This window comes from Hyperolius riggenbachi, chromosome 2 (genome assembly GCF_040937935.1).
Source record: "Hyperolius riggenbachi isolate aHypRig1 chromosome 2, aHypRig1.pri, whole genome shotgun sequence".
NCBI classification, from domain to species: domain Eukaryota; kingdom Metazoa; phylum Chordata; class Amphibia; order Anura; family Hyperoliidae; genus Hyperolius; species Hyperolius riggenbachi.
In genome coordinates, this window is record NC_090647.1 from 199,758,396 (window position 1) to 199,780,622 (window position 22,227).

Consider the following 22,227-nt stretch of genomic DNA (forward strand, 5'->3'; position numbering starts at 1 on the left):
GCAGGGCAAATGTTCAGAAATTGTTCGAGGACTATCAAGTCCTCCAGGACGCCATAAGACCCTTTGGTGAGGCCTAGAGTCCACTGGCGGAGTGTGGTGAGCAAGCTGCTGACCACATCTCGGTACGAATCAGAAGACTTTTTCTGCCAGGCCCTGAACTTTTTCCGGTAGGCTCCTGGCGTCAGCTGGTACTTAGTAATGATAGCGTCTTTTATAGCAGCATAATCATTATCCTTCTCCGCAGGCAATTCTGCGAAGGCATCAAGCGCTTTGTAGCGCAGCAAAGGTGTCAGATGTCTGGCCCACTGGTCTTGGGACAGACGATACTGACGGCACGCTTTTTCAAAAGACTGCAAAAACAAGTCAATGTCTGTGTCTTTCTCAATATTAGCAAATTTAAATTTTGCACTTACGGGTGGTGCAGCTCCTTCAGCAGGGAGGCTGGGCGGTGAACTCCGGCTGGCCTGTTGCACTTTTGCCATGTTTAGCTCATGCTGTCGTTGGCGCTCCCGTTCTCGCTCAGCGGCATCCCTCTCTGCGTGGCGTTCTGCAGCAGCAGCAGCAGATTGGCGCTCCTCACGCATGTACTGCAGGTACTTGTCCAGGTCCGTCTCCATCAGCTGTCGTAATGCCTGCTGCATTATCGGATCAGTACAAACGGACAGTCCAGTACTGGCCAGTTCCGGGCGAGTACTTTCAGAAACTCTGGGATTGGGGTCCACACTGACATTCTCCTGCGTAACTGTTGATGCAGGGCCCTCAGGATGCACAACCTCTGTACGGTCAGGAGTCTCAGTCTCTGGTTCCCCTCAATTGTCAGATGGGCTGGTATCCACTTCAGCGGACACTCCCGGCTCCCGCAGTTGCTGGGTATCCCATTGAAACAATTCCGTTACCAGGTCCCCTTGTTTCTTGCGGCCGACATCAATGCCTCTCTCTTGGCAAAGATTTTGCAGGTCCGCCAGGCACATTTTCTTGTAGTTCCCGGACATTTCCACACCAAATAAAATAAAACTTTTGGGGAGGGGTACTGGCTACGCAGTCTCTCTGTATATATAAAAAATATATTGCCTTCCAGCTACACCAACGAATTAGTTCGTTTCTTGATAGCGCTAGCGCTATCTTAGATACTTTCAGCACAACACAGGTCCCAACCGCTGCCTAACACTGTCACACAAGCCCTAGTGGCTGACCGCACTTAGCCTTCTAAACGGACAGAGTTCTCACAGATCGTGCGAACTCTGGTCGCAGTCAATGCGCAGGAACCGTTAAGAATTAGCCGCAGACAACTCAGAAGGGAGCCTGTGAGACACGGGTAATTACAACGTACACACGATTCCACGGTATCTGCCACCACCACTGGTATGGGCCAGTGGACCCGACTTACTGACTGACTAGTCCTGCGAATAAAACGGTTAAACACACGGTATTCTGTCTAGCCAACAACAAACAAACAGTAGCGTATCTTCAGAGATCCGGGATCAGTTCTGTGTGTGCTGATAAGCAGGGTAGCGGAACAGTGAATGACTTGGAGGAAGTCTTTTATTCACAGCAATATAAATAATTAATATATACAGACAATTATTAAAATCAACAATTATTAAAACAGTAATAGCCAGTATAAAAAATAAAAGAAGGGAGAAAAATACTTCCTGGAAAGATGTCCTTTTTGTGGGAAAAATCAGAGTTCTGGGTTTCAATCAAATTTCAGAGTTCAGACCAGGTGGATGCCAGCATATCCTCAAGCTGGCACCGATGAGTTCAAGATGTTTTCAGGGTGGAGGACTCAAGCCCGCCTGCTGGCTCTGTGCTTTTGATGAAGCTGGTTTGGGGGTGTGGCAATGCCGGCCCCCCCTGAGCTACCAGCAAATGACAGTTCATTCCCTCTGAGAGATTTTAGAGCTAAACTTATGAATTGCTGTAACTCCTGAACCATACACGTTACATTTAGGGGGGTAACAGCTTCATACTTGGAGGAAAATACAAATTAATATGATATCTGACATGGCTAGTGCAGCAGATCAGGGTCCTGGGTAGATTCATACCTGGGTTGTAGGGGCCCCGGGTCCCTCTCAACTGGTATCAAGAGATCCAGCATGACCCTACGGATCCAATGATACCACTCTCATAACCACCCTATTTATTGTATTCTGTAAATGGGCAAAAGATTATATAGTACATTCATTTCTTCCTGCTAAGGCTGGAGTCAGCCTGACTGGAGTCCAGCTGTGTCTGCTTCTTGGGATCTCCCTCTATGAAAGGAACCTTATGGTTCCTGTAATTAGCATCTGCATGTGATCAGCTGGAACAAGCTTTCTGAACTCAAGGGTTTGCCCCTGCTCGTTAGCATATCAAAAGAGCCATCCTGCAGTTAAGGTGATGCTATTTCTCTGCTGAGAAAGGACTGCAGACCTCCTACACAATAAATCCAGATTCTATCGATTTGAAGCGCAATCGATGCAGAGAATCGAGTGCGATCGCTTTTTCTTCACGGGCGGTTACAGGACGCGCCTGCGGCCCCGCAACCGTCCGTGACAATCATTGTAACATCTTTTGTAACATTGTAACATCTTTGTGTTCTACTGGTAAGTGTTCAGTTTTTTTTTAAGCAATTAAAAATATTTGTTTCAGTTTGTTTTATTTTATGCAGGCATTGCCACAGAACTTGATGGATGTCAGTGTGTTTGATAAGACAGTGCTGCGTAAAACAAGCAAACACTGAGCATCACTTTTGAGCTTCCTTAGAAGATGTCAGTGAGTTTGCTAAGACAGTGTCGCATTAATAAAGCAAAGACTGAGCATCAGTTTTGAGCTTACTTGAAAGATGTCAGCGAGTTTGTTAAGACAGTTCTGCATGAAACAAGCAAACGCTGAGTATCACTTCTGAGCTTCCTTTTTTAACCAAATAAGCTTTATTAAAAAGTGTGAGCATAACAAGCAAGGATTGATCTCTCTATGCTATGATTTGTGGCTGGCACAGGTTCATAGAATGTCCCCTTAAAAGTATAAAGCTTCCTGGGAAAAGGACACCCCAGATCTTTCGGAGGAGGACTGGTTGGAAGCTCTTCAGGCAGTCCCCCTCATGTCAGTGAATGCCACTCAAAAATGTTCACAGGTTCAATTTATCCATAGAACTCATTATACAGCAAAGCATATGTATCGTATTAGCCTGCATACTTCACCTAATGTGTGAGAGACCACGGGGACCTTATACTGTACATATGTTGTGGAACTGCCCAGAATGTCTGAGGTATTGGACAGGTATACTGGACATCTTAGTTTACCTTAGTAGAACTGTTCTTGTGTGTATCCTGGGGGCTTTTGCAGATGGTATTGTCTTTGACCATGTTAAAATTGGTGTTATAAGATTGTTTACAGCCAGAAAGTTGATCATCCAGTTACGGAAGGAACCTTCCACTTCCACCCTGTTCAGGGGGTCATGTGCATCACACAAATCAAAACATCCCTAAAGCTTGAAATGTTATCTTTGCCCACAGAGGTTCTACTAGTAAGTCTGTAAAAATATGGAGTAACCGGCTCTCCACGCATGATTATGTGGGCCCTGATTTGGTCAGAGGCCAAACTCTTTCTGGAATTGGTGTGTCTAGAATAAATGTTGTTAAGGAATAACATAGTGTCTTTGTTCACTGTATATTTGATATATTTCATTGTATACTCTAGTGAAAAATGCTTAGGACAGCTGTATGGCTTTATGCACCTTCAGTAAACAAAGTTTTGTTGATCAAAAAAAGAAAAAGAAAAGGCAAGCAACACAATCGGTACTTAATGTTACTGAATAAGTGTGGTGATTACTTGAAGATTACAAATTACAACAGGTATTTATACAGACAGAAAACAGACATTAAGGTATCATTTAAAGTGTAGAATGGCAAGGTATATTGAAAAGACACTAAGAGTAGTACATAAAAGAGGCATCAGAAAAGGCAAATATAAAAAGGCAGGTTAATAAGCCAGTCTCCCATGAAACCTTTGAACAGTCCATCTTTCCCTCCACCCATCTCAGAGCTTATGAAAAGTAGGCAGAGTGACTTTTTGAGCATATATCAATTTCTTGACAGGCAGACTGGTACCTATTCTCTTCTTCCAGCTAGCGAAAGATGGTGGTATGTCTAAAAGGATTTGAGGGATCCTCATCTGGAAAAGCACCAAGTATACATGACTTAGGGTCAGATGTAAAGGGGCATCCTATTTTATCATATAGGAGGTTAAATTATTGGGACCAAAATACTTGTACTGGTACTTCCACCAAATAAGGTGAAAAAAATGAAGGGGAGTAGCACTGACGTTTTGGAATACAGAGGAGAGACAAAGCTATTATACTTACTAACTGCTGCAGGGGTAAGATAAGCTCTTTGAATTATGTACAGCTCACTTAACCGACCCCTTAACCACTTGCCGACCGCCCCCAGTCGATGGGCGGCGGCAAAGACTGGGCCTAAACGACCGCAATACGCCCATCGGTGGGCGGCGGCGGCAAGCGTGGTTATGCGGCGATCGCGTCATTCGTGACGCGATCAGCCGCCGGCGACTGGCTCCGCCCCCCTCGCGCTGTAACCTGCCGGCCGTTCGGAAGCGCCGGCGGGTTACTAGCACCCGGATCGCCGCATGTAAATAGTATAATAGGCTTTGTAATGTATACAAAGCCTATTATACTGGCTGCCTCCTGCCCTGGTGGTCCCAGTGCCCGAGGGACCACCAGGGCAGGCTGCAGCCACCCTAGTCTGCACCCAAGCACACTGATTCCCCCCCCTGCCCCCTGATCGCCCACAGCACCCCTCAGACCCACCCCCCTGCCCACCCCCCAGACCACTGCTAGCACCCAATCACCCCCCTAATCACCCATCAATCACTCCCTGTCACTTTCTGTCAACGCTATTTTTTTTTTAACCCTAAACTGCCCCCTGCTCCCTCCTGATCAGGCGATACCACATGTGTGACACTTTTTTGCACCCTAACTGCGCTAAGGGGCCCAAAGTCCAATGAGTCCCTTTAGGATTTCAAGGGTCATTTTGCGGCATTTGGTTTCCAAACTACTCCTCACGGTTTAGGGCCCCTAAAATGCCAGGGCAGTATAGGAACCCCATTTTAGAAAGAAGACACCCCAAGGTATTCTGTTAGGTGTATGATGAGTTCATAGAAGATTTTATTTTTGTCACAAGTTAGCGGAAATTGATTTGTATTGTTTTTTTTTCACAAAGTGTCATTTTCAGCTAACTTGTGACAAAAAAAAATCTTCTATGAACTCACCATACTCCTAACAGAATACCTTGGGGTGTCTTCTTTCTAAAATGGGGTCACTTGTAGGGTTCCTATACTGCCCTGGCATTTTAGGGGCCCTAAACCGTGAGGAGTAGTCTAGGATCCAAATGCCTCAAAATGATCTGTGATTAGGACGTTAGGCCCCTTAGCGCACCTAGGTTGCAAAAAAGTGACACATGTGGTATCGCCGTACTCAGAAGAAGTAGTATAATGTGTTTTGGGGTGTATTTTCATACATACCCATGCTGGGTGGGAGAAATCTCTCGGTAATGGACAATTGTGTGTAAAAAAAAATCAAACAATTGTCATTTACAGAGATATTTCTCCCACCCAGCATATGGATGTGTAAAGATACACCACAAAACACATTATACTACTTCTCCTGAGTACGGCGGTACCACATGTGTGGCACTTTTTTGCACCCTAAGTGCGCTAAGGGGCCCAAAGTCCAATGAGTACCTTTAGGATTTCACAGGTCATTTTGCGACATTTGGTTTCAAGACTACTCCTCACGGTTTAGGGCCCCTAAAATGCCAGGGCAGTATAGGAACCCCACAAATGACCCCATTTTAGAAAGAAGACACCCCAAGGTATTCCGTTAGGAGTATGGTGAGTTCATAGAAGATTTTATTTTTTGTCACAAGTTAGCGGAAAATGACACTTTGTGAAAAAACACAATTAAAATCAATTTCCGCTAACTTGTGACAAAAAAAAAATCTTCTAAAAAAAAATCTTCAAAAAATTGTCGTTTACAGAGATATTTCTCCCACTCAGCATGGGTATGTGTAAAAATACACCCCAAAACACATTATACTACTTCTCCTAAGTACGGCAATACCACATGTGTGGCACTTTTTTGCAGCCTAACTGCGCTAAGGGGCCCAAAGTCCAATGAGCATCTTTAGGCTTTACAGGGGTGCTTACAATTAGGCACCCCCCAAAATGCCAGGACAGTGAACACACCCCACAAATGACCCCATTTTGGAAAGTAGACACTTCAAGGTATTCAGAGAGGAGCATAGTGAGTCCGTGGCAGATTTCATTTTTTTTTTGTCGCAAGTTAGAAGAAATGAAACTTTTTTTTTTTTGTCACAAAGTGTCATTTTCCACTAACTTGTGACAAAAAATAAAATCTTCTATGAACTCACCATGCCTCTCACTGAATACTTTGGGATGTCTTCTTTCCAAAATGGGGTCATTTGGGGAGTATTTATACTATCCTGGAATTTTAGCACCTCATGAAACATGACAGGTGGTTAGAAAAGGCAGAGATGCTTCAAAATGGGAAAATTCACTTTTGGCACCATAGTTTGTAAACGCTATAACTTTTACCCAATCCAATATACATACACTGAATGGTTTTTTTTTTATCAAAGACATGTAGCAGAATAACTTTCGCGCTAAATGTATAGGAAATGTAACTTTATTTGAAAAATGTCAGCACAGAAAGTTAAAAAAGTAATTTTTTGACAAAATTCATGTCTTTTTTGATGAATATAATAAAAAGTAAAACTCGCAGCAGCAATCAAATAGCACCAAAAGAAAGCTGTATTAGTGACAAGAAAAGGAGGTAAAATTCATTTAGGTGGTAGGTTGTATGAGCGAAAAAAAGGCTCTGGTCCTTAAAGCGGAATATAACCCTGCATTTCAACTTTGCTCTAAAACATTATTTACAGTATATTATATGCAACCAGCATTTTTTTTTTTACTAGACCAGCATTGGAAGGGTTACACAGAGCTTTAAAGTTCCTGGAGATTTCTGCAGACGCATCCGAAGCTGACATAGATACATTTTGTTTACATAAATGTATCTAAGTGTTGAATGTGACTCACTCTCTCTGACTGAGAAGGAGCTGGAGGACAGCCAAAGAGTGTGTAACATTTCTCAATAGATACATTTAACTAAATAGAATGTAACAATCTGAACTTCTGCATATCTCTCCACGGAACATTAAACCTCTGTGTTTAACCCTTCCAATGCTGGTCTAGTAAAAAAAATGCTTTTTGCATATAATATGCTGTAAATAATGTTTTAGAGCAAAGTTGAAATGCAGGGTTATATTCCGCTTTAAGGGGCGAAAAGACTGTGGTCCTCAAGTGGTTACACTGGGGAAGACATCTTTGACTGCTATAAGAGCATCTTCCCAAACCTCCTCTTCCATGAGAATATCCAGTTTCCATTTGTCTTTAGAGTTCAAATTTTGCTGACTAGCATTGTGCGATATAGTGGTTTTATAACGTAAGCCTATTTGGCCCAAGGCAAGGCCCAAGTTCAATAAGATCTAGAATTGGGGGGTGGCTTTAGTAACAGGTACATTCTTGAATTCACACAAAAAAGAATTCTAGAGCTGGTAGAAGTAGAGTTTCGGGCTTTCTGATAGGCCTGTACAAGCAGCAGAAAAACAGCTCTATCAAGTGCGTGCTAGGTATGCAACTTATTTTTTTTTTACACATTATTACCATTGACAATAGATTTCCGGCTTTATAAACTGTGTGGACAGTAATCCGATTTTTAGTGCCTATGCCCCTATATTCACACCCATAAGGAAAAATAACCATAACTGAGTTAAAGAGACTAAATATGTAAACAAAATTTTCTATTGCATGAAATCAGCTTTATTCATTATACCTTTTGTTATCTTAATCATCCAGGTATCAGCATCTGACATGCTTTTTGTATCTATACATCGACATGTATTAGTATGTAACCCCCACCCTCCCAATGATGTTTAGCCTGGGCTATGATATTATGCAGCCTTCTCCCCAGAACATTCTGTAAGATCAGGTTATGTCCCTGTTCACTTCACAGAGGAAAAGAATTCCACAGGGATTCACCTTGCCAGTAGTGAAGATGCTGGCATATCTGGTAAATTTAAGAATATAAATCAGGGGAGGTAAGATTTTAAAATGACCAAACATTAATTAAATAATGTATAAATTAACTCTCTCTAAAGGGAGCCTCCAAACTTCTGCTATGGAGTTCTCTCTCCGTCTACTCCATCACACATACTTGGTTCCCCAAGAGTTGTCCCAGATGTATCCTACATTTTTTTTCTGATTGCTTTAAAGGCTGTTCTACTGTTGGCTCATTGATCATGTTTGGTGGGAATGCCCAATCGTTTCGATTATCTGGACTAGACTTGTCTAACTTATTAAATAAGTGGATTACCAAAGATATCACAATGTTTCTTTGGGGAATTAGACCCTAAGGCATTAAGCACACCCCTCAACAACTAGCACAACAAGTCCTTTCTTCAGCAGAAGTCTACATTGCTTCTCAATGGAAACAACCCACTCTGAGCTATGATGCTATATTGTCTTGTGTGGAAAAGAAAATGATTTACGAGCGCATCACTGCCAGAATAGGTGACTCTTTACCCCACTTTGAAAAAGTGTGGCAGCCATGGGTAGACTATAGAGGAGGTCTGCAGATATTTCAGGGCCTGAATGATTGATAACTATCGAATAGCTTACTTAGGCTTTCTAGGAGTACCCTAACCCATGCCTGCTAATCGTGTCATTGACAGAGCACCAGAAAACCATTAGGAACCCATCTTCTTCCTTGCTACTCTTCCTTATGTATCTACACTGCTTGTACTTTTTGTGTTCGGGTTATTTCCCGTCGCTTTACTCTGTTTGTTATATTGTGTTCAGGAGCTATCCACATATTCTCCTTCTCAATTATGTTTATTTATATCTATTGATAACTCCTAATTGATCTTAGCATACTGCATGTCTTCATTTTCAGAAGCCTGTTTCATTGTCATTATTGCTATGCTCCTAATAAAGATTGTTTTGAACACTAAAAATGTATAAATGGACATTGTAAAAAAAAAAAAATTTATTACTGAAGTAACAGTAAAGTTCCTCGTTGATTAAATAAAAGATTTATCAGAGACAGGTGATAATCTAGAGGTGAATCTATAAATGTACTCCTACGATTTGCTAAAAAAAAAAAGGCTGCTGGAAACAAGAATCAGGGTATACCCTACTATATTTCAAGATAGCAAACACACTTTCTAGAAAAAAAAAACAAGTAAAGGCTAGTACTCTTCCTTCTCTGTGGCTAGAGGTACTCTTCCATGATGGTGAACATTGTTGAAGACAACGGTAAAAAAAAAAATCTACAGTAATATAAGAAGTGCAACTAATCCTTATGATGAATATGTGCGTAAAAACACTGTTCCTACTTAATTTGATTAAAACTGATTTATCTGGACATAATCAGGGCCTGAAAACATTATCTCACAGTAACCGTAACATTACTAAATATACAATACAGCATGTAAGAAAGCCCCATGTGAGAATGGCACATGTGCCAGTAATTACTTATACTGTGACATTGATTAACCATGTGCCTTGTATACAAAGATACAAAGAAGAAATGGACAAAGTAAGGCAGATATAAACATGTTTTTTAAAAGTTTGTAATGTATCAAACATGTTCCCCACAAAGCTAAACTATTATGAGGGTCTAAACGGACAGCAGCTCTCAAGCAGACCGTGCCACCCGATACAGCGCTCAACATGACGGCTCCCTGGTGGCCAGACTTCCTCAAGTTGTGACATGCAGCTACATTGTTTTACATGTCATTAAACAAGAGGAGTATCCAGTAAGTGTAACCCTGTGTATAGTTCCTTTTTTCGCCACAGTGTGCACTACTCGTTTCCCATTATCTCTCCTGCAATCAGGAAGTGGAAGCCGGCCCTTCACTGTTAGAGACAGGGGAGGCATGACGTGGAACGGATCTGGAACGCATACCAGAAGTCTGGCCACTATGAAGATGGTCGGCAGGTGAGCCTCTAGGCATAGGCAGTACAGGCCATTACCTGGAGTGCCATTGGTCCTGGGGGGCGCCATGTTGCTGGATGAAGCCACACCTCCTGGATGAAGCCACACCTCCTGACTAAGCCCCGCACCCACGGGTGTTCTATTACTTGCTTCTAATGCATCTGCTTAGCGTAAGTTGCAGGCAGCTGCCACTATGTCCCTCTGTGCCTTGTACATCCTCCCCCCCATGCCTCCTTCTGTCCCTTTTGTGCCTCCTTATGTCTCCTTGTGAGGCACAAGGAGACATAAGGAGGCACAAAAGGGCTTCAGTCCCTTGTGCCATTTTTGACCACCTGTTTGTCCTTCTGTCTCCCTTTATGCCTCCTGTCTCCCTTTGTTTCTCCTTCTGTCTCCATGTGCCTCCTTCAGTCCCCCTGTGCCATCTCTACCTCTTTTTGTCCCCTTGTGCCTTTCTTTGTCACCCTGTGCTACCTCTGTCTCCTTCTGTCCCCATATGCCTCATTCTGTCTCCATGTGCTGTCACGGACGGTTGCTGAGCCGCAGACGCGTCCTGGAACCGCCCGTCAAGAAAAAGCGATCGCACTCGATTCTCTGCATCGATTGCGCTTCAGATCAATAGAATCTGGATTGATTGTGTAGGAGCATCTGTCTTTTCTCAGCAGAGAGAAGACATCAGCTTAACTGCAGGATGGCTCTTTTGATATGCTAATGAGCAGGAACAAACCCTTAAATTCAGGAAGCTAATCTCCACAGGGGGGCCATAGAAAGCCAGCCGAAGCGGCTCCGACCAGGCCAAATATGAATGCATGTGGGGTATGGTTTCTTGACGATTATATGGCAACCATACCTCGCACAGCTATAAAATTCATATCGTCTTTTTCGGTAAAATCTGGCCATCGTGCTGATATGAAACTCATTGTGATAGTCCGTCCGGTTATTGCGGTATGACCCTTCTCAAGAACTGGACCCGCTGCCCTAGCCATGTCTGATGTCATATTAATCTGTATTTTCCGACAAGTATGAATCTGTTATCCCCCTAAATATAACGTGTATCGTTCATGAGTTATGGCATTTTATAAGTTTAGCCCTACAATCTCTCAGAGGGAATGAACTGTCGTTGGTGGGTGACTCAGAGGGGGCCGGCATTGCCACACCCCCAAACCAGCTTCATCAAAAGCACATGGCTGGCAGGCGGGCCATGAATCCTCCAAATTCCACCTTCACGAAAGCACTCTGCCAGCCAGGGGACCATGTGGTTGGCGGCCATCTTGTCTGAGCTGAAACAAAGGACACATAGCTAGCGGCCATCTTGATCGGCCATCTTTGCTGAAACTGAACAAAGGACATTTTCCAGTTTGCTTGGATTTTAAACTTTGCTGAAACTGAAAAAAAAGGAACTCTACAAGTTTTCCCAGAACGGACATATTTCCACAAACCCTAAGTATTTTCTCCTTTTTTTTATTTCATACTGGCTATTAATGTCTCAATAATTGTTGATTTTAATAATTGTCTGTATATTTATTTATATTGCTTTCAATAAACTGACGCTATCGTCAGTTGTTGTTCTAGCTACCCTATTATTCAGCATACACAGAAACTGATCCCAGGTCTCTGAAGAGACGCTACTATTGTTTGTTGTTGGCTAGACAGAATACAGCATGTTTTAACCGTTTTTATTTGGAGATCTAGGCTCAAACAGCGCGCTCCTCTGTCCCATGGTAACGAGGTGGTGGCAGTTATACCCTGAACTAGTGTGTAAGTTGTAATTACCGTACCTCACGGGCTCCCTTCTGGTTTGTCTGCGGCCAATTCCCAACGGTTCCTATGCATTGACTGTGACCAGAGTTCACACGATCCGTGCGCTGGCACCGTTTGGAAGGCATTTTGCGGTCTGACCACTAGGGCTCCTGTGACAGTGTTTGGCAGCGGTTGGGACCTGTGTTGTGCTGAAAGTATCTAAGATAGCACTAGCGCTATCAAGAAACGAACTCATTCGTTGGTGTAGCTGGAAGGCAATATATTTTTTATATATACAGAGAGACTGTGTAGCCAGTACCCCTCCCCAAAAGTTTTGTTTTATTTGGCGTGGAAATGTCTGGGAACTACAAGCTCATGGCCGTATCAGACCTGGAAAATCTTTGTCAGCTGCGGGGCATTGACACCCTCCGCAAGAACAAACAGGGCATGGTAAATGACTTGTTTCAATGGGATACCCAGCAACTGCGGGAGCCGGATGTGTCCGCTGAAGTGGATACCAGCCCATCTGACCCAAGTCAAGGGGAACCAAAGACTGAAGATTCTGAGCGTACAGAGGTTGAGCATCCTGTGGGCCCTGTTGCAACAGTTACGCCAGAGACTGTCAGTGTGGACCCCAATCCCAGAGTTTCTGAAAGTACTCGCCCGGAATCGGCCAGTACTGGACTGTCCGTTTGTGCTGACCCGGTAATGCAGCAGGCATTACGAAAGCTGATGGAGACTGACCTGGACAAGTACCTGCAGTACATGCGTGAGGAACGCTAATCTGCTGAGGCGCACCAAGCTACGGAACGGGAGCTCCAACGACAGCATGAGCTGAACCTGGCAAAAGTTCAACAGGCCAGCTGGAGTTCTCCGCCCAGCCTCCCTGCTGAAGGAGCTGCATCACCCGTAAGTGCAAAATTTAAATTTGCTAATATTGAAAAAGACACAGACATTGACTTGTTTTTGCGATCTTTTGAAAAAGCATGTCGTCAGTATCATCTGTCCCAAGACCAGTTGGCCAGACATCTGACACCTTTGCTGCGCTACAAAGCGCTTGATGCTTTCGCAGAATTGCCGGCAGAGAAAGATAATGATTATGCCGCTATAAAAGACGCTATCATTACCAAATACCAGCTGACGCCAGAAGCGTATCGCAAAAAGTTCAGGGCCGGGCAGAAAAAGTCTTCTGATTCTTATCGAGATGTGGTCAGCAGCTTACGCACCACACTCTGCCAGTGGACTCTAGGCCTCACCAAAGGGTCTTATGATGTCCTGGAGTACTTGATAGTCCTTGAACAATTTCTGAACATTTGCCCTGCTATTGTACGACAGTTTGTGCTTGAGCGCAAGCCTGCGTCAGCAACTGTCGCTGCAGACCTCGCTGAGACCTTTGCAACTACCCGGGTGTCTGATACACGCAGAACTGTCCCATCCAGCTGGAGAGGAGGTCAGCCCAATACCCCGGCAGACTCTCCTGCCCCTGTGAGCCGTCAGCCACAGAGGCCACCTAGCGCAGCTGCTGCACCCCGGCCTGCAGCCCCTGGAGAGGTCACCTGTCACTACTGCCGCCAGCCCGGACACATGAAATTCGACTGTCCGGAGCGGAGAAAGACACCACCAGCACCTGCAGCACCTGTTTCCCCTGTACCTCACTCACAGCAGAGGCAACCCGCCAGCGAACCACAGCCTGGATCATCAGATTTTGTTCTGTTTGCCCGCGGAAAGGAAATCCGCGACCAAACCGACCAGCACCAGCCTGTTAGAGTGAATGACAAAGTTGTCACCGGATTCCGAGACACCGGAGCTGGCATCACGTTAGTTCACTCACACCTTGTGCCAAAGAAGAGCATCAGCTCCAGCCGATCCCTTGCCCTTACTGGAGTAGAGGGCACCCTTTTACACATAGCCCACACGAGAGTAAAGCTCGACTGGGGAGTAGGGGTCCAAGAAAGGGTTGTTGGGGTTGTGAACGATCTCCCAGTCCCTGTGTTGCTGGGGACTGATTTGGGCAAGCTTGTGTCCTACTACGAACCTGCCACGACCGCCTTGTCGCTCACGGAAGGAGACGGACTCTCCACCCACCACCAGGTCCTTTATACACTTGGGGGAGCACCAGGGGGAGGTGGGTTGAATGTGCCCAGTTCAAGGGTACCAGGTTCAATAGTGCCTGCTTCAAAGGCACCTGAGTTTGATGTACAAACTGCCTGTTGTGATGATGATGTAACTGTACCTGTGTTTAGTGTACCAACTGTCTGTAATGAAAATGTGTCTATGCCTGTCACTGTCATTAATGCATGCCACGATGATTTGAGTAATGCCAGTCTGTGCCATTCTGAAGGTATACCTGTGCTAGCAGTATCGCGCCGCTGTACTGCTCAGAACCTGAGCTCAGAACAGGTGGAGGGGGTTCCGGTCTCTTCCCCCTCCTCTGACCATAGGGATGAGACCTTTCAGCCGCTGGCCTCCTGTGACATAAGCCAGTTAGCTGAAACTGACAGCGTATTCACAGCAGCACTACAAAGGGACCCAAGCCTGGAGGTGCTCAGGCAGCAAGCCTCTGAGTCCCTCGCAGACGGGGCCGCTTTCACGGTGTACTGGGAAGGTGGGAGACTGTACAGCAAGTCTGTACAGCCCCCTAAAGGTAAGCCGCAGGCGAATACCTAATGGCTTGTGGTCCCGAGTGCGTTCAGGGGACATGTGCTGAAATCCGCACATAATTCCCTGACAGGACACTCTGGTGTCCGCAAGACACTTGCCTATATTCGGAGACAGTTTTATTGGCCCATGATAGTGATGGGCGAACATCCAGATGTTCGGGTTCGGGGGGGTTCGGCCGAACATGCCCCCGATATTCGGCATGTTCGGGCCGAACCCCGAACCCAACCTGAACATGTCCCTTTGGGGCCCCTATAGGGTCCCAGCATAAAGGGAGAGCATGCCCCGAGTGCGGGGGGGGGGGTCAGAAATGCCCCCCACCCCTTCCCCGCTAAGCTCTCCCTTCTGCTGGACCCTATAAAATTAAATAGAAGTCCCCCAAAGTACCTGTAGCAGGCTGGCAGGAAGAGGACAGGAAGCGGGCAGCCGGCGATCACAGGCGCTAGTACCATCTGATACTTCCGCCCTCTCTCTGACGCACGTCCTGTTTACATTTGTAAGTCGCGTCAAGAGAGAACAGAAGTACCGCGATGACGCGTACGAGGGTACGCGTCATGATGACACGTACCCTCGTACGTGTCATCGCGGTACTTCTGTTCTCTCTTGACGCGAGAGAGGAATGAACTGTCGTTGGTGGGTGACTCAGAGGGGGCCGGCATTGCCACACCCCCAAACCAGCTTCATCAAAAGCACATGGCTGGCAGGCGGGCCATGAGTCCTCCAAATTCCACCTTCACGAAAGCACTCTGCCAGCCAGGGGACCATGTGGTTGGCGGCCATCTTGTCTGAGCTGAAACAAAAGACACATGGCTAGCGGCCATCTTGATCGGCCATCTTTGCTGAAACTGAACAAAGGACATTTTCCAGTTTGCTTGGATTTTAAACTTTGCTGAAACTGAACAAAAGGAACTCTACAAGTTTTCCCAGAATGGACATATTTCCACAAACCCTAAGTATTTTCTCCTTTTTTTTATTTCATACTGGCTATTAATGTCTCAATAATTGTTGATTTTAATAATTGTCTGTATATATTAATTATTTATATTGCTTTCAATAAACCGACGCTATCGTCAGTTGTTGTTCTAGCTACCCTATTATTCAGCATACACAGAAACTGATCCCAGGTCTCTGAAGAGACGCTACTATTGTTTGTTGTTGGCTAGACAGAATACAGCGTGTTTTAACCGTTTTTATTTGTAGATCTAGGCTCAGACAGTCAGCGGGCTCCTCTGTCCCATGGTAACAGAGGTGGTGGCAGTTATAACCTGAACTAGTGTGTAAGTTGTAATTACTGTACCTCACGGGCTCCCTTCTGGTTTGTCTGCAGCCAATTCCCAACGGTTTCTACGCATTGACTGCGACCAGAGTTTGCACGATCCGTGCGCTGGCACCGTTTGGAAGGCATTTTGCGGTCTGACCACTAGGGCTCCTGTGACAGTGCCTCTTCAGTCCCCATGTGTCACCTCTGTCCCCTGCGCCTTCCTCTGTGCCTCCTTCTGTGCCCCTTTGTGGCGCTGTCTGTCCCCCTCTGCCTCCTTTTGTCTCCCTGTGCCTTCTTATATCCCCCTCTGCCTTCTTCTTTCACTTTTTTGTGGCTCCTTCTGTGCCCCTTTGTGCATCCTTCTGTTCCCCCTTGTGTCTCCTACTGTCTCCCTGTGCCTCCTTCTGGCCCCTTTGTGCTTTTTTCTATCCCTATCGTGCCTCCTTCTGCCCCCTGTGTGCCTCCTCCTGTCCCCTGTGTGCCTCCTTCAGTCCCCCTGTGCCTCCTTCTTTCCTCCTGTGCCTCCTTCAGTCCCCCTGTGTGCCTCCTTCAGTCCCCCTGTGCGCCCCACTGTCCTTTTTTGTGTCTTCTTCTGTCCCCCTGTACCACCCGCTGCCCCTCTGTGAATTTCCTTCTGTCCTCCTGTGCCTCTTTCTGTCCTCCTTTGTGTCTCATTCTGTCCCCCATTGTGCCTCCTATTGTTGCCCATTGTGCCTTCTTGTGTCCCTGTGTGTCTCCTTCAGTCCTCCTGTTCCTCCTTCTGTCCCACGTTGTGCCTCATAAAAGTGGAGCCCTGCCTATGTGTATTTTCTGGTGAAACGCTGCCCACATTGTGTATTTTCTGGTGAAACTCTGCCAGCATTGTGTATTTTCTGGTGAAACTTTGCCACAATAAGTGTAATTTCTGGTGAAACACTGCCGCATTATGATTATTTTCTGGTGAAATGCTGCAATACGTTTATTTTTATAGGGAGGGGCGCCACAGGGGGGAGGGGGGTTGGTAGGGGCGCCACAGGTTTTCTTGCCTGGAGTGACAAAATGGCTAGAGGCACCCCTGATGGTCGGAGCACTGTATCCAGTGGCATGGTCTGCTTGGCAGCTGCTGTGCATTTTAGGAGCTCAGCATTACCTGAAGTAGCCTTTCCCATTGAGGGGATCGGGATTACTTAAAAACATCTTGGCACAAGAAACGCTTTGCCCGCTATGGAGGGATGCGCTGACAAACGGCTGGTACTACAGGAGTCAGGCACTGTACGCTTGTGCAATCAAGCCAGACACCATTGTTTCATCCAGTCTTACTTTGTTTCTTGCTGGGCCACGGGACCGGCCTCTGCCTTTGGCTGCACTACAGATCCTTGTCTGCGCTACTCTTTTCCTACTTTGTATTATGAGGGTCTGTTAAAAACTAGAAGCAATGCACTGTTATACATATATATTGTATTCTGTATATATTAGTTCCTATGAATAAGTGGAGACACAGCTGCATAAGATAGAAGCCATACAGCAATTAAGGAATAAGTTACCAGGCCAACTTACCTGATGTGGTGGGTGTAGAGGACCCTAAGTAGTACAATTATGGTGACACTGTGTGACAAGTTGAGTGGCTTATTGTATTTATATTGTCTGTGAATTTATGGGTAGCCTGCTGTAATGGCATTCAACTGATGGATTACTGTAGATAATATTAGCTGTATGGAGGAAAATATCTTTCCTGCGGATTTCTTAATTATCTCTATTTCTGATAGGCTTCTGAACCTTCTACATGTGTAAATGTAATTACATGCTACCAAGCCTGATATAATATTGCAATTACTGGAAATGGAAATATAAGGGCCACAGCTGTGCTGGAAACAGCAAAAGGTAACAAATAACATTCAGATAACAGAGGTGAGATATGGCCATTGCGAACCATACAGTATACTCTTACAGAGTTCACATGAAACCTGATAGACACAAGCCAGGGCCCAACAGCAAATGCAGGCATGTCTTCTAGCCAGTGACCTGCTGTATTCCCAGCACTTCCAGTCCACCACACTTACAAATGGATTAAGATGAAATGGGTACCCTAGGCAAGATAACCGTTTTTGCCCACAGCCGATGGTAAACTGTTTTTTTTTTAAAGTTAGATTTGGTGTGGGCTGGCATCCACCAGGTCCCTAGACTCTCTTCAGACCCTAGGCAACTGCCTAGAATTGTCTTGTGGATGTTTCGGCTCTGACCACATTCTGGACAGTTGTGCTTTAAATTATATACTCGAAATTAGGTGTTTCCTCTCATGCTCCAAGAGCTTATCTAAGCATAGAAATCATTTTTTAAGTGCAAATAAAAATGAAACTTAAAGCCCAGCCCCAGATTGAATGTGATTGTTGTTTTTGAATAGTGTAGAAAAGGGTTAGAGCCTGCCACTGTTTTTTTAGTGTTTCCATTTGAGATCATTTTACTCATTTTCTCTTCTGAGAAGAAATGTGACACATCTCTCCTCTAGAGGAATTAAGATAGACAAACATGTTTAGTGGAGAAGCATAAGAATTTCTGACGACATAACAACAAAAGTTGTTTAGGTGATACATTTAATGACTAACTGTACAATATTCCTTTGCAAGCTTTCGAAACTTTAAGTTTCTTCTTCAGGCATGTTTCAGAACTGGATCAAAACCACACATCTGTAAGAATTTCTGTCTAACTGTTATCGCTGTATGTCACTTGCTTTTCTGGTGGGGTCATATTTGGTCCAAGGTGGTAATCAGGTAGGAAGTGGGCAGAATTCTCCACAACATGGATACAGGCAGCAGCCTCTTACAATATTCCCAGTGGTTTTGGGTCACCATGATCTTTTTGGGTACTTTGTAATAGTCAGTTGCCAAGTCCTACATTATAGATCCATATTAATTCATGTTTTGCAGTGATAAGAAACAAACACTTCAAAACAGCTGTATGAATGTTGGATTAGTATGGATCTGTGCAGTTAATAGGCTGTAGGCACGCTTTGCACTCCAGCAACTCAGGACGTGTGTCTGACTTTTTTTAGATATGGTGATTTGCTTATTCAGTAGTGCATCGTGGGAGATCTTTTTTGGTAACATAAAGCTGAATGATTGCAAATATCTTTTTTTTAAACTAGCCTTTCTGCATAGATTTTTTAGTAAAAGGGCTTTTTGGTCTCTTTGAGTACCTTACAATATCTTAGTGGTTCTGGTCACCATAAGCTATCTGGGTACTCTGTAACAACAATGATGGTAGACAAAGCAAGCTGCATCATTTAAATTATGTTTCTGCCTGTATACTAGAATCAGCCAATCCATTTGCCCATTAAGGATAACTACCAAAGGATCAGTCTCTGAGGTAGACTAGTGAAGAGGTAAATCAAATCCCTTATAGGGTGGATGATAAAGAGAGGACTGCAACAGACAATCATATCCACTCAACTTGCATAACTTGCAGAAGTTTACTGTAGCGGCATAACTTGCAGTCCTAATTCATGTTAGTAAGGTGTTTGTAAGGTTGGTAGAATAGTGTTCTCAGCATGCACAATGGTAACAGGTGTTTTTCCTGGCAGAAGTCCTGGCATGCTGCACAAACATGTCACTGTAGTTCCACACAGATTATATAGCAGTATCTTATTTTGCTATACAGTAAACCTTATAGGGTCCACACTTTGTACTAAGCAGGCCCTACCGGCATTGGGACAAGAGTGAGAAGAGGAAGGGTGAGGCAGATAGGAGGAGAGGATAGGTCAAAAAATGAAAAAGTGGTAGTACTTTCATAATAATAATCCGAACATTTATATAGCGCTTTTCTCCTGTCGGACTCAAAGCGCTCAAGAGCTGCAGCCACTGGGACGCGCTCAGGAGGCCACCCTGCAGTGTTAGGGAGTCTTGCCTTGAACTCCTTACTGAATAGGTACTGATGCTAGCCAGGATTCGAACCCTGGTCTCCCATGTCAAAGGCAGTGCCCTTAACCAGTACTCTACTTAGCCACTTTCATGAGCCTCATAAATGGTCTGGGGGCAGGATATTGCTGGGAGGCATGGCTTTCCTACGGTAGGGAGAGATGGTACTGAGAGGGAAAATAGTAATACTGGGGTACTGGTGAGGTGGCACTGCTAAGGCTTCATGCCGAGGGGGGAAGTCTGACATAGGGGATTGTGAGATGCATCAAAGCTTTGCTGGGATCCTCATGATATACTATAGTTAGGGCCCTGATTGCACTCTTAGCAGTTTATAGGTCTCTGTACTATTGCTTATGTTTTTACCACAGCCATATGTGTGTTGTGGTGACTCTTCCTATCTGTCCCCAGAATCCCCCTGTGTAGAGAAGGCAGATGTATGGCTAGGTGGACAAGCAGGTCCATGACTATACAGTATGTCAAGCAAACACAGTCTTTGTATCAGGAAATATGACATGCAGAACAGAGGTTTTTACAGCTTAATTTATTTTATTTTTCATATGAGCACTATAAAAAGGCTGCAAAGAATCTAGCCTTAAAGCGGTATCGTCACCATAAAAATCAAATTTCAACAGCAACTGGTCTGAGTGTATTAAGTGATAAAGATGCTAAGCCTGCATTCAAAACTTTCAAAACTTTTTCTGCTGTTATGAGCACTGGCCCTTTAGTAGTCGTTGCCAAAGAATTGCATGCTGGGGGTTCTTATATATAATCTATTCCTCCTCTTCCCTATATTTCCCTGCCAGCTGCTTATCTGAAACCTAATCTCCTACTCACTTGTGTTTACAAGCAAGGCTGAGGCGACTCAGCGATTGGAGGAGACATGAAAAAAAGTAAAGGGCAGAAATGACATTACGAGTTAGCCTTAACTGTGGGCAAAAGACATGGCCCCCACCAGGAATAGAATTCTCGTCATTTACTATATAACATTCACTGAAATCAAAGCGTGGACAGTATAAAACATGTGTTATGTAAGTAGATCAAGTATTTATCTACTTATATATGTGTTTTTTTCCCTGGCATAGTATGGCTGATCCTATTGCTTTAACCTCCCTGGCGGTCTATTAAAAACCGCCGGGGGGGGCGTTTTTTTTATTTTTTTTTTTAAATCATGTAGCGAGCCTAGGGCATTCCCCTACCCTACCCTCTTCGATCGCCTCCGGCGATCAGGAAATCCCGTTCAAAGAACGGGATTTCCTGGAAGGCTTCCCCCGTCGCCGTGGCGACGGGGCGGGATGACGTCACCGACGTCATGGACGTCGTGACGTCTAAGGGAGTCCCGATCCACCCCTCAGTGCTGCCTGGCGCTGATAGGTCAGGCAGAGCAGGGGGGGGCTCTGCGGCAACGCGGATAGAGGCAAATCGGCGCGGGGCGGCGGCGATTGGTGTGCTCACGCAGCTAGCAAAATTGCGCAAATCGGCCCAGCAGGGCCTGAGAAAACCTCGGGGTTACCGCCAGGAAGGTTAAGGTGGCCACACGTTACAATTTTTTTTTCAACAATAATTTTTATTGAAAAAAAGAAATATTATTACAATGCACCAGAGAAATTGAGAAAGTAGTTTGATACAATAATAATGACAGTTGGAGTTGGTATCCATATAACAAATTTAAAGGGAACCTTAACTGAACGGGGGGTATAGAGTTTTACTTACCTGGGGCTATTACCAGCCCCCTGCAGCAGTCCTGTGCCCTCGGCGCCGCTCTGGAATCCTCTGGTCCCCCACTGTCACTTAGTTTCGTTTTTGACGACTCACCAGTCGCCGGCCGCCATGCGTATTATTGGACGCATTCACTAATGCAATTAGCGCTATTGCGGACCGCAACGCGTATTTTTGTACGCGTTGCGGTCCGCAATAGCGCTAATTGCATTGGTGAATGCGTCCAATAATACGCATGGCGGCCGGCGACTGGTGAGTCGTCAAAAATGAAACTAAGTGACAGCGGGGGACCAGAGGATTCCAGAGCAGCGCCGAGGGCACAGGACTGCTGCAGGGGGCTGGCAATAGCCCCAGGTAAGTAAAACTCTATACCCCCGTTCAGTTAAGGTTCCCTTTAAGTTAAAGGAAAGTAATTGAAAAACATCAAGAATATCTCGCCTGGTATATGTTTGAAAGTGGTGGGCCAGTGCCAGGAGACCAGTTCCACTACCAACCAGGCAAACCCAAAAGGGCTGGGTGGTTGGAACCGGTACTTCCAGCTTGGGTCTGTGATTGGAGCAGAGGCAAGGTGCCGACCAATCACTTTGCAGATACACCTGTTTTGGAACGTTACAATTTTTCTGTTCGATTGTACCCCAATTCAATGAAAATTATCAGTTGTACCGACAAAGTTTTGATTTTTTTTTTTAGATCAACAAATCTGATCAAATCTTCAAAAAATGTTTTTAATTTTTTTTTAAATTGGACATGTTGGAAAATTCAGACCAACTTTACCAAGATCTGTATGGTGTGTGATGGATTGTCACTTTGTATTCAACCAGAATACATTGTACATACCAAAGTTTGTTGTGTGTATAAACAACAAAAAAGGATAGAACTCATGGAAAACTGTT

At 44.9% G+C, this 22,227-nt stretch overlaps 1 protein-coding gene across 8 annotated transcripts in view; it reads left to right on the forward strand.

The window, feature by feature from the left end:
* NALCN (sodium leak channel, non-selective) overlaps window positions 1-22,227 on the forward strand; it is a 640,650-nt gene that overhangs the window by 463,265 nt on the left and 155,158 nt on the right. The gene's annotated exons all lie outside the window — the stretch shown is intronic.